This window comes from Chiloscyllium plagiosum, unplaced genomic scaffold, assembly GCF_037043375.1.
Source record: "Chiloscyllium plagiosum isolate Xiang-an unplaced genomic scaffold, Cpla_swu_hap1 HiC_scaffold_15, whole genome shotgun sequence".
NCBI classification, from domain to species: domain Eukaryota; kingdom Metazoa; phylum Chordata; class Chondrichthyes; order Orectolobiformes; family Hemiscylliidae; genus Chiloscyllium; species Chiloscyllium plagiosum.
Window position 1 is genome coordinate 5,780,487 of NW_028270153.1, and position 12,112 is coordinate 5,792,598.

General features: G+C 43.4%; 1 long non-coding RNA gene across 2 annotated transcripts in view; it reads left to right on the forward strand.

Annotated features, from left to right (window-relative positions):
* Positions 1–6,849: 6,849 nt before the first annotated feature.
* LOC148147603 (uncharacterized) overlaps positions 6,850–12,112 on the forward strand; it is a 36,107-nt gene continuing 30,844 nt past the window's right edge. Inside the window, exons 1-2 of one of the 2 annotated variants that reach the window (XR_015759460.1) lie at positions 6,850–6,916; positions 9,505–9,675. This is a non-coding gene — a long non-coding RNA (uncharacterized LOC148147603). Of the gene's footprint in view, positions 6,921–9,504; positions 9,676–12,112 lie in introns of both variants that reach the window. The other variant, XR_015759461.1, reaches the window with a different exon arrangement.

Consider the following 12,112-nt stretch of genomic DNA (forward strand, 5'->3'; position numbering starts at 1 on the left):
TGATTCACCTTGCAGAACACCTAAACCCCTCTGCTCTTTGGACTGTACTTCATTAGTGTAAAAGTACTTTGGGATGCCCAAAGATGTGGAAGGTGCTATATAAATTCAGGTTCTGTCCTTCTTTTCTGAAAAATATAATTACAAATGACATTCTGAGCAATAATGACCTTCTAATCCATGACATTTTAAAAAGTTGTAATGCTTACCGAAAGTGTAAACTTTAGATGCGTGAATCAGTTTGTGTTGCACCTGAGCACTGACGTACTGTAATATATGGATTAGGAAGGTAATGTTCAGATAGTGCGTTCCATTCATTCATCTCTCCACAATTCCCACTGAACTTCAACACAAATAAATCACCTGCTTTCCATTCATGGTGAATTGAAGTGGTTAATTGTTTCTCAATCACCTCTTCATCTTTTATGTTCCATAACGCATTCCAAATGAGAACAGATCACTGACAGCTATCATTTCACTCTGACTTATGCCAAAGACCGTCACCAGCAACATATGGTGCTCTCAAAGCGTGAGGAAATGTCACCTCATACATGGCTGGTGTGGTGCCCTATATATATATTTATATATCGGGAGTCACAGAATGGCAGTGTTACAGTGAGACTGTTGCATTAACCCACAAGGAAATAGATTTAAAACTGTGAAAAGAAACCTCAAGATTATAAATTAGAAAACTGTTCCCCTTAATTTAAGAAGCTGGGACATCAATTTAACAGCTTATCAGTTTAGTATCATGTGAACATGACAGTGCAGCACTCCTGCAGCACTACACCAGCTTTTGTGCTCAGGTCTTGAGAGGACTTTGAAGCAACACTCTCTGAGTCAGGGGCAAAAGTATTGCCAATGAGTCAAAACTTGACAGATTTCTCACCCCTAATCACAATTCTGTGTTACCAAGACTTTCATTTCTGTGACTGATCCATGCTAGCATATCAATTAGGTGCAGGTGTAGACTATTCCACACCTCGATCCTGCTCCACCAATCAATAAAATTTCAGCTAACTTGTTTTTGTTCTCGAGTCCTCATTCCCACCATCTCCAAAAGCTCCATGTTCTCATGATTGCCCTTCTCCATTTGATTCTCTCTGTTTGATCTTGAGTGCTGAAGTTGACTGTGTGGCAGGAATCAGAATGTAACAGTAATGGAAGAAGGTGGAGTTCCCCAGACCACTGCTTGTCTTGAATAGTGTTAATGTTAAAAATGTGTTGCTGGAAAAGCACAGCAGGTCAGGCAGCATCAAAGGAACAGGAGAATCGACATTTGCGTTGGCAATTTGCTCAAACCTTTGAGTATAGGAGTTGGGACGTCATGTTGAAATTGTCCATGGCATTGGTGAGGTTTCTTTTTGATTACCGTGTCCAGTCCTGGTCACCCTCCTATAGGAAGGATATTATGAAGCTAGAGAAGATTTCAAAAAGATTTGCCAGGGTACTGTCACACAGGAACCACTCTGTGTAAAACAATTACTTCTCATGTTGTTATTAAACCTTTCTCCTCTCACCTTAAAAATAAGCCCCTTTGTCTTGAAATCCCACATTTTCAGGGATAAACACCTGCCGTTCACCCTATCTATAACTCTCATGCATTGGATTTGAGTAATGAAGAGAGGCTGGATAAGCTAGGACATTTTTCACCTGAGTATAGGAGGTTAAGGGGTGACCATATAGAGGTTTATAAACTCATGAGAGTTATAGATAGGGTGAATGGTATGTGTCTTTCCCTTAAGGTGTGGGATTTCAAGACGAAAGGGCATATTTTTAAGATGAGAGGTGAAAGATATTAAAAAGACGTGAGAGACAATTGTTTTACAGAGAGTGGTTCATGTGTTGAATCAACTTCCAGAGGAAGTGGTGGATGCAGGTACACATACAATGTTTAAAAGACATTTGGATAAGTTCATGAATAGGAAAGATTTGGAGGGATATGGGCGGCACGGTGGCACAGTGGTTAGCACTGCTGCCTCACAGCGCCAGAGACCCGGGTTCAATTCCCGACTCAGGCGACTGACTGTGTGGAGTTTGCACGTTCTCCCCGTGTCTGCGTGGGTTTCCTCCGGGTGCTCCGGTTTCCTCCCACAGTCACAAAGATGTGCGGGTTAGGTGAATTGGCCATGCTAAATTGCCCGTAGTGTTAGGTTAAAAGGGGTAAATGTAGGGGTATGGGTGGGTTGCGCTTCGGCGGGTCGGTGTGGACTTGTTGGGCCGAAGGGGCTGTTTCCACGCTGTAAGTAATCTAATCTAATCTAAAGCGTAGGCAAGTGGGACTGATTTAGTTTGGGATCATGGTCAGTGTGGACTGGTTGGACCAAAGGGTCTGTTTCCGTGCTGTATGATTGTATAACTCTTTGGTAAGTTCTACTGAGGCACCATAGAGGCCATTGGCTCATTACTTTAACAGAAACAATGTTTCTATTTAACATTGTTGCAGGGCAAAGGCAGGAGATTGGTCCACAGTCAAATGCTCAGAGAGCCAGTGTAAATAGGATGGGTTGAATCACCTCCTCCTGCTCCATAACAATTCTATGATTCATGATTCGTTGGAGATGACAGAGCAGATTGAGAAAGCAGCAATTCGAAATTAGAAATCACCTTTCCCAAAGCTCTGACTTGTCTGCAACTGATGTATTGTGACCAGTTCTGGCCATTACATTTGCGGAGGTGAAAAGATTTACAAGAAAAACTCTTGGGTGAGGGGAGGCTGAAACCCTTCAGTTAGTTAGATAGATTGTCAATGCTTGGTCAGTTCACTTTGAAGAAGAGAAGACCGAATGGAGATTTGATCGAGTTGTTCAAAATCCTGAGGAGTCTAGACAGGGCAGACACAAAGAAACTGTCCCCCTTAATGGAAGGGTCAAGAAGCCGAGGACATAGTTTGAAGGTGGTTGGCAAAGGGCAGTGTGAGGGAGACCTTTTTTCACAAATCGAGTGGTGAGAATTGGAATGCACTGCCTGAGAGTGTGGGGTAGGAAGAGTCAAAAGAGAATTGGATAATTATCTGGAAAGAAAATAAATTACAGGATCATGGGGAAAAGATGGGCCTCTTTCTGTGTTGCAACCATGGTTTAATGATTCTACAATCTGAGTTTAGACTTTTGCCATTTTCAGACAATTTCCATCTCTAAATCTCACTGCCTCTCTCTCTTTCTTAAAGACACTCCTTGTTTACGTTTCTGACCAATTCAGAAGAAGAAGATACAGAAGCTTGAATACACATACCAACAGTTTAAGAACAGCTTCTTTCCCACTGTTATGAGACTGATGGATGGAGATCTCTAATTTCAAATAGTATTGATCTTGCTTCTGTGCCGTGTAACGTTGTATGTCTCGCTCTGTCTAAGCACCCTATGATCTGTATGAAAGCCGAAAGAACTGCGAATGCAATAGGGATAGACACAAAAATAGAAATTGCAGGAAAACTTCAGTCAGTCTGGCAGCATCTGTGGAGGAAAATCAGAGTTAACATTTCGGGTCAAATGACCCTTCCTCAGAACTCATGACCTGCATGTCCTTGTTTGCTATGATCTGCTTGGACTCTTCGCAGAACAAAGCTTTTCACTGTATGCGTGACGACAATAAATCAAATCAAGTCAAACCCCCTTAGGATCTGTTTCAATTTTTGTTTGGTGTTGCTCATGTGAAGCTGTTTGAAATGCTTTAATTCAGGCAAGATGCTTTCTAAATGAAATTGTTCGTATTTAGTATTTCATGTCCCACTATGGCATTTTTCTTTAAGATGAAGAACTCAAACATTCTACAGTCTTCAATCATTCACCGATTACATAAGGCTTTATTGTAGAATGCAATTCTAATGAATCAGCGATAGCTCTGTCAGTCCCTGCAGAAACAATAAGAACTTCTTAAAAAATTGCTGCTGCAGACTTGACTTGAAGATTCTATCTGATGCCCCAGGAGCTACAGCAGCTTGTCATGACATTTGTTGTGCTAACTATATACAGTGTTTATTTATTTGGTGGAAGGATGAGCAACCGACCAGGAAAAGGATGGAAATTTGCAGCTCTGCAAATATCGTCTGTTACCAGAGTCAGAAATACATCACCACATAAATAACAGACTGTAACAGTCCTTATTTCTTGAAACTCTCTGTGTCATATTCTAATACACTCCAAACCACTGCTCTCACATAGCATCATAAGGCACAGGAAGAGTTCTTTCACTTCATTGAGTCTATTGCCAGATCTCTGTGGATCAATACCATCAAACTCTTATCCAAGCTGTATCCCCATAGCCCAGTGAGTTCATTTCCCTCAAGTGCTTATTGAATTTCTTGAGGACCTACTGATGATTATGAAACAATTGTTGATTGCCAGAAAAACCCATCTGGTTCACTAATATCCTTCAGGGAAGGAAACTACTGTCCTTACCTGATCTGACCTACATGAAGGAGCTGGTTATCGACTTCAGGAAGTGGAGTGGAGGACACACCCCTTCCTGGATCAATGGTGCTGAGGTGGAGATGGTCTAGAGGTCCAAGTTCCCAGGAGTAAAGATCACCAATAATCTGACCTGGTCCACCAACGTCGATGCTACAGACAAGGAAGCACACCAACACTTCTACTTCCTCAGAAGGCTAAGGAAAGTCAGCACGTCCACAATGACTCTTACCAGTTATTATAGATGCACCACAGAAAGCATCCTATCTAGATGTATCACAGTTTGATATGGCAACTGCCCTGACCAAGACCACAAGAAATTACAGAGAATTATGAACATAGCCCAGCCCATCACACAAACTAGCCTTCCATTCATTGACTCCATCTGCACTTCCCACTGCCTCGGGAAAGCAGCCAACATCAAAGACTCCTCCCACCCCGGTTATACTCTCTTTCACTTTCTTCCAAAAATTTGAAAACACGTACCAATAGATTCAAGAAAAGCTTCTTCCCTGCTGAATCTTGGTCTGTTGGAATCCCGGGCTGGGCCACCCTGCCACCGCAAGCACTGCAGGAACCACCTTAGGGACCTCCTCCATGCCTAGGTTACTACTGAAGCAGACCACTAGACTGGGCCCTTGGAATTCCAGGCAGAAAATGCCACAGAAGCCATCTCGAGAAATGCTGGGCCATTGGTATTCCGGGCTGAACCCACCAGACCAGGCCATTGGAATTCCGGGCTGGACCCATCACGTCGGGCCATTGGAATTCCAGGCTGAACCCACCACGTTGGGCCATTGGAATTCCGGGCCATGGGAACCCAGGCCGGACTGGCAGCATCGCCAAAGAAGACCACCACTCTTCTGGACCTAACAAGGCCTGGTCACTATGGCCCATGAGGAATGGGCCACTCCACCTTCATCGCTACAGCAGCGTCCCAAAATATCCTTCCCTCACCAAAACCATTCAAAGAAGGTAAGAAAATTTTTAACGTTAAACATAAATAAGTGAAAAAGAATTTTTAAAAAAAGGATGTGGCGGGCCTGGTGCTCAGTAGCAGATGGGCTCAGAAGCCTGAACACCAATAAATCAAATCAAAACATGTGACTCCAGACCCACAGCAATGTGGTGGACTCTTAACAGCCCTCTGGGCAACTAGGGACTGACAAGAAATGATGCCCCAAACAATGACATCCCCATCCTGAATGAATCATAAAAAGGGAGCACTCAATGATTGGCAGGACACTGGGAAGCTCAGAGACACAGAGGGATCTCGATGGGTTTGTCCACAAATCACTGAAGGTGGCTGGACAGGTTAATAGGTCATTAAAAGGCAGAGGGGACGCTCTTTATCTGTTATGGCATAGATTCTAAGAGAAGGGAGGCTATGGTGCAGCTGAACAGGACTTTGGTTAGGCCCCAGCAGGAAAACTGTGCAGATCTGGTCCCCAGACTATAGGAAGGATGGGATTGTACTGGAGGGGGTACAGAGAAGGTTCATCGGATGTTATTTGGGATGGAGCATTTCACCGATGAAGGGAGACTGGATAAGCTCAGGTTGTGTTTTGAAGCAGAGAAGGTTGGGGAGAGTCCTGAGAGAGATGTATAAGATTGTGAGGGGCATTGACAGGGTGGATAGAAAGCAGCTGTTCCCCTTAGTTGAGGGCTCAGTAACAAGGAGGGATAATTTTAAAGTAAAAGACAGGAGGTTTAAAGGGGATTTAAGGAAAATATTTTGCACCCAGAGGGTGGTGGCATTTTGGAATGCACTGCCTGGGAGGCAGGAATCCTCAACCTTTAAAATGTATTTGAATGAGCACCTGAAAGGTCCAAATATTCAAAGGCCTAGAGCTGGGAAGTGGGGCTGGTGCTGATTTAGAGTAATTTTTGTCAGTACAGACCAAAAAGTCCCTCTTCTGTATTGTATGATTTTATGACTCTGTGATTCTAGTCCGTGTACCATCTATTGATGGGAACATTATCTGCTCATTACCTACTGTATCAGAAACTGTCATAACCTTGAACACCTGTATCCAACCTCCCTTCAATCTCTTTTGTTCAAAGGAAAGCAGCCCCTACCTCGCCAACCCAACGTTATCGCTAAAAGCCCCCATCCCCAGAATCATTCTAGTAAATCCCCTCTGCACTCCCTGAAGAGCCCCCCAATCTGCCAACAGCGACTGTGCATCATTGGCTGTGAAACACACTAGAATGTCTGCAATTTCTTCCCTTCATCATAAAAAAAATTACAAATGGTATCCTGAGTAATAATGACCTCCTGATCTGGAGCAGCTTTAAGTTCTAACACATTTTGAATGTGCAACCATTTGACGCACAAGTTTGCTCACATTCCAGCTGAGTGCTGATGTATTCAAATGCATGGATTGGGAACTGAGATACAATTCCAGCACACAGGAGGGTGATGCCGAGACACAGAATCCCATTTTGATCTCTTCCTATCGGATTCAGAAAGAAAGAAATAACCACCTCCATTCATCGTGAATCAGAATGTAGGTGAGCTAATTGTTCTTCAATCACCTCTTCATTTCATGTCTTCCATAATGCTTTTCAAACGAGGACTGTGAGATAGACCCAGGTCCTTCCTAAAGGTTACTGATCACAACCAGTAAGAGTCACAGGATTATACACAACCGAAACGTGCCCTTCGGCTTATCATGTCTATGCTTATCAACAAGGGGGTGGCACGGTGGCTCAGTGGTTAGCACTGCTGCTTCATAGCACCAGGGACCTGGGTTCGATTCCAGCCTCGGGTAACTGTCCGTGTGGACTTTGCACGTTCTCCCCATGTCTGTGTGGATTTCCTCCAGCATCCTCCCACAATCCAAAGATGTGCACGTCAGGTGAATTGGCCATGTTAAATTGCAACTTTATTGCTGGAACAGCACAGCAGGTCAGGCAGCATCCAGGGAACAGGAGATTCGACGTTTCGGGCACAGGCCCTTCTTCAGGAATTCCTGAAGAAGGGCCTGTGCCCGAAACGTCGAATCTCCTGTTCCCTGGATGCTGCCTGACCTGCTGTGCTGTTCCAGCAATAAAGTTTCAACTTTGATCTCCAGCATCTGCAGTCCTCACTTTCTCCATGTTAAATTGCCCATAGTGTTAGGTGCATTAGTCAGGAATGAAGATAGGTTGGGGGAATGGGTCTGGGTGGGTTACTCTTTGGAGGATCGGTGTGGACTTGTTGGGCTGAAGGGCTTGTTTCCACACTGTAGGGAATCTAATCTAATCAAATGGCAAACTACATTAATCTCATTTATCTGCACTTGGTCCTTAAAATGCTATGCCCTTGCATTTCAATTGGAAGCACTAGCTTTCAGAGAGCCACTCCTTCATCAGGTGGTTGTGGAGGACGCAATTGTAACACAGAATTTATAGCAAAAGTTTACAGTAGGATGTAACTGAAATTATATATTAAAAAATACCCTGATTGTCTGTTGAGTCTTTCATCTGTTCGAATACCATGATAATTTCACTTCTTTCATGTGTAAATCACAAAGCGTTTTTTAAAAGTTACATTCTCAGGTTAACTGTAACAATTGGTGTCAGCCAGATAATATGTTGAAGGTGTTAGCCCCCTGTGTTCTCTGTCTGTGCCATAATGTTTAGCTGATTCTAATCTAAAAAGTGAGTTAACAGAGTCTTACATGGATTCATGCAGTTTTTGAGCAAAGTACAAATAGACTGCAACAAGAGATCAATAGGCTAGCAGTTTGAGCAGCCTATTGTAACTCTACAATGTAACTCTGCAAGTACAAATTCACCCCACAAATGTATATATATATGTCTGCATGTGGGTCTTGTGTGTCTGTCTGTCTGTCTGTCTGTCTGGGGTGGGGGTTTGTGAGTGTGAGAGAGAGTGCATATGTGTGTGTATGTGAGTGTAGAGTGTCTAAGTCTGTGAGGGGGTGCATGTGCGAGTGTGGGAGTGTGTGTGTCTGTAGGGGTGTCTGTGTGTGTCTGTGTGTATATAGTGCAATGGTGGTCACCTGTAGTGTGACATGAACCCAAGGTCCCGGTTGAGGCCCTCCCAATGGGTATGGAACGTAGCTATCAGCCTCTGCTCGGCCACTTTTCGCTGCTGCCTGTCCCGAAGTCTGCCTTGGAGGATGGTCACCCGAAGGTCCGAGGTCGAATGTCCTGGACTGCTGAAGTGTTCCCCCACTGGGGCTAACACCTTCAACATATTATCTGGCTTTGTACACCCCAGTCCAACACCGGCATCTCCAAATCTTGTACACCAAGGTTCCTTCGTTTCTCAGTACTCCCTGGGGACCTGCCATTCATTGTGTATATTCTTCCCTTATTACACCTCCTAAAATGCATCAGCTCACACTTGTCAGGATTAAATTACACTTGCCATTGCTCTGCCTAATTTACCAGCTGATCAATATCAGACTGTAGCCTGAGACCATCCACCTCACTGTCAACAACACCCCACCAATCTTTTTGTCATCTTCAAACTTACTGATTATACCTTCCATGTTTACATCCAAATCATTAATGTATTACTCCAGGTGTTGTCTAACCAGAGTCTAAGAAAGGATCTGCAAATCTCTCCTAATTCTCTCCTAAATAGCTCTTATATATGAATCCCTAAACCAAAATGCTTTGTTAACTGCCTTCTTGACATGTCCAGGTACCTTCAAGGATTTGTGAACATGAACTTCTGCCTCTGTCCCTCTGTACCTATCCATCCTTTAAAATTTGCTAATCAGTTTATTTTGTAGTCACCTTTCTGCTATATTGGCTATACTCCTCTCTATCCCTTCTGCCAAAATACATCACCTCATCATTAAATTGTGTCTGCCACTTGTCTGCTCAATCTGCTAGCCTATTGATCTCTTGTTGCAGTCTATTTGTATCATGCTCACTGTTAGCAACACTTCCAAGTTTCATATGTTTTGTAATTTGACTTTACATTCTACTATCTAGGTCAGATTATATATAGATATATACCCCATATTTGTATACATCAATGCAACTGGTGATATGAGCAATGACCCTAAGGGAAAATTATTGCCTACTATTGCCAATCTGAAAAACAACCATTTACCACAATTCTCTTTTTAACATCTAGCAACAGTTCAAAGAAGGAATGTCCAGTGCACAACTGAAAGAAACTTCATGCAGTCCCAGATGGAAAGTATTCAGCCTGGAGTTCGGTGACCAGTGGTGTTCCACAGAGATCGGTTCTGGGATATTTGGTTTTTGCAATTTTTATAAATGACCCGGATGAGGAAGTGGAAAGGTGAGTTAGTAAGTTTGCCAATGACACAAAGGTTGGCGGAGTTGTGAATAGTGTGGAACGCTGTTGTAGATTGCATTGGGACATTACCAGGATGCAGAGCTGGCCTGAGAAGTGGCAGATGGAGTTCAACCTGGAAAATGGGGAAGTGATTCATTTTGGAAGGTCAAATTTGAATGCAGACTACAGGGTTAAAGGCAGGATACTTGGTAGAGTGGAGGAACAGAGAGATCTTGGGATCCACATCCATAGATCCCTCAAAGTTGCCACAAGTTGGTAGGGTTGTTAAGAAGGCATATGGTGTGCTGGCTTTCATTAGCAGGGGGATAGAATTTAAGAGCTGCGAGGTTATGTTGCAGCTCTATAGAGTCTTGGTTAGACCACAGTTCGGTTTTGTGTTCAGTTCCGGCCATCTCATAGTAGGAAGGAGATAGAAGCTTTAGAGAGGATGCAGAGCAGATTTGCCAGGATGCTGCCTGGACTGGAGGGTTTGTCTTATGAAGAAAGATTGAGGGAGCTAAGGCTTTTCTCATTAGAGTGAAGAAGGATGAGAGGTGACTTGTTAGAGGTGTACAAGGTGATGAGAGGCATAGATATAGTGGATGGCCAGAGATTTATCCCCAGAGCAGAAATAGCTATCACGAGGGGGGTATAATTTTAAGGTGATTGCAGGAAGTTTTAGTGGAGATGTCAGAGGTAAGTTCTTTACACAGAGAGTGGTGGGTGTGTAAAATGCACTAACAGCAGTGGCAGTAGGGTCAGATACATCAAGGACATTTAAGTGACTCTTGGATAGGGCATATGGAAGATAGTAAAATGAAGGGTATGTTGGTTAGTTTGATCTTAGAGCAGGATAAAAGGTCGGCACAACATCGAGGGCCAATGGGCCTGTCGTTGTTCTATGTTCTATGTTCTAACTCAGAAAAGAACAGGCATCCTCAAAAAATTGTAAATAAATCACAGCAACAGTGGCACTGTTGTTTTATAATTTTATGTAAATGATTTGGATGTGAATATAGGAAGTATGGTTAGTAAGTTTGCAGATGACCCCAAAATTGGTGATGTCGTGGGATCTGAAAAAGGTTATATCAGAGGACAATGGGACTTTGATCAGATGGCAACTGGGTTGAGGATTGGCCGATGGAGTTTAATTTGGATAAATGTGAGGTGGTACATTTTGGATAGGCAAATCAGGACAGGACTTATACACTTAATGGTAAGGTCTTGGGGAGTGTTGCTGAACAAAGAGACCTGGGAGTGCAAGTTCATAGTTCCTTGAAGGTGGAATCACATGTTGATAAGATACTGAAGAAGGTGTTTGGCGTGCTTTCCTTTAATGGTCAGAACATTGAGTATAGCAGTTTGGGAGATTATGTTATGCCTGTACAGGACATTGGTTACGTAACTTTTGGAAAACTGCATTCAATTCTGATCTCCCTGCTATAGGAAAGGCGTTCTTAAACTTGAAAAGGTTCAGAAAAGATTCACAAGGATGTTACTAGGATTAGAGGGTTTGAGCTACTTGGAGAGGCTGAATAGGCTGGGGCTATTTTCCCTGGAGCATCAGAGGCTGAGGGGTGACCTTATAGAAGTTTATAAAATCATGAGAGGCATGGCCACGGTCTTTTCCATGGGTAGGGGAGTCCAAAGCTAGAGGGCACAGATTTAGAGTGAGAGGGGAAAGATCTAAAAGGGACCTAAGGGGCAACTTTTCCACACAAAGAGTGGTGTGTGCATGGAATGAGCTTCCACAGCAAGTGTTACAGGCTGGTATAATTACAGCATTTAAAAGGCATCTGGATGGGTAACTGAATAGGAAGGGTTTTAGAGGGATATGGGCCAAATGCTGGCATATGGGACTAGCTTAATTTAGGATCAAGATTAGAGTGGTGCTGGAAAAGCACAGCAGGTCAGGCAGCATCCGAGGAGCAGGAAAATTGATGTTTCGGGCAAAAACCCTTCATCATGTCTAGTCTGCATGGATGAGTTGGACTATAGAAACATGGAAACATAGAAAATCGGAGCAGGAATAGGCCATTTGGCCCTTTGAGGCTGCTCCACCATTCCATATGATCCTGGCTGATCATGTAATTTCAGTATCCCACTTCCGTTTTCTCTCCATATCCCATGATCCCTTTAGCCATAAGCACCACATCCAGTTCCTTCTTGAAGATATCTAACAAACTGACCCCAACAGCTTTCTGATGGAGAAGAATTCCATAGATTCACAACTCTCTGAGCGAAGAAGTCCTTCCTCATCTCAATCTGGATTGGCTTACCTCTTATTCTTAGACTGTGACCCCTAGGTCTGGACTTCCCCAACATCAGGAACATTCTTCCTGCATCAAGCCTGTCCAGTCCCATCAGAATTTTGTATGTTTCTATGAGATCCCCCTCGTTCTTCTAAATTCCAGTGAATACCAGCCCTGTCGATCCATAT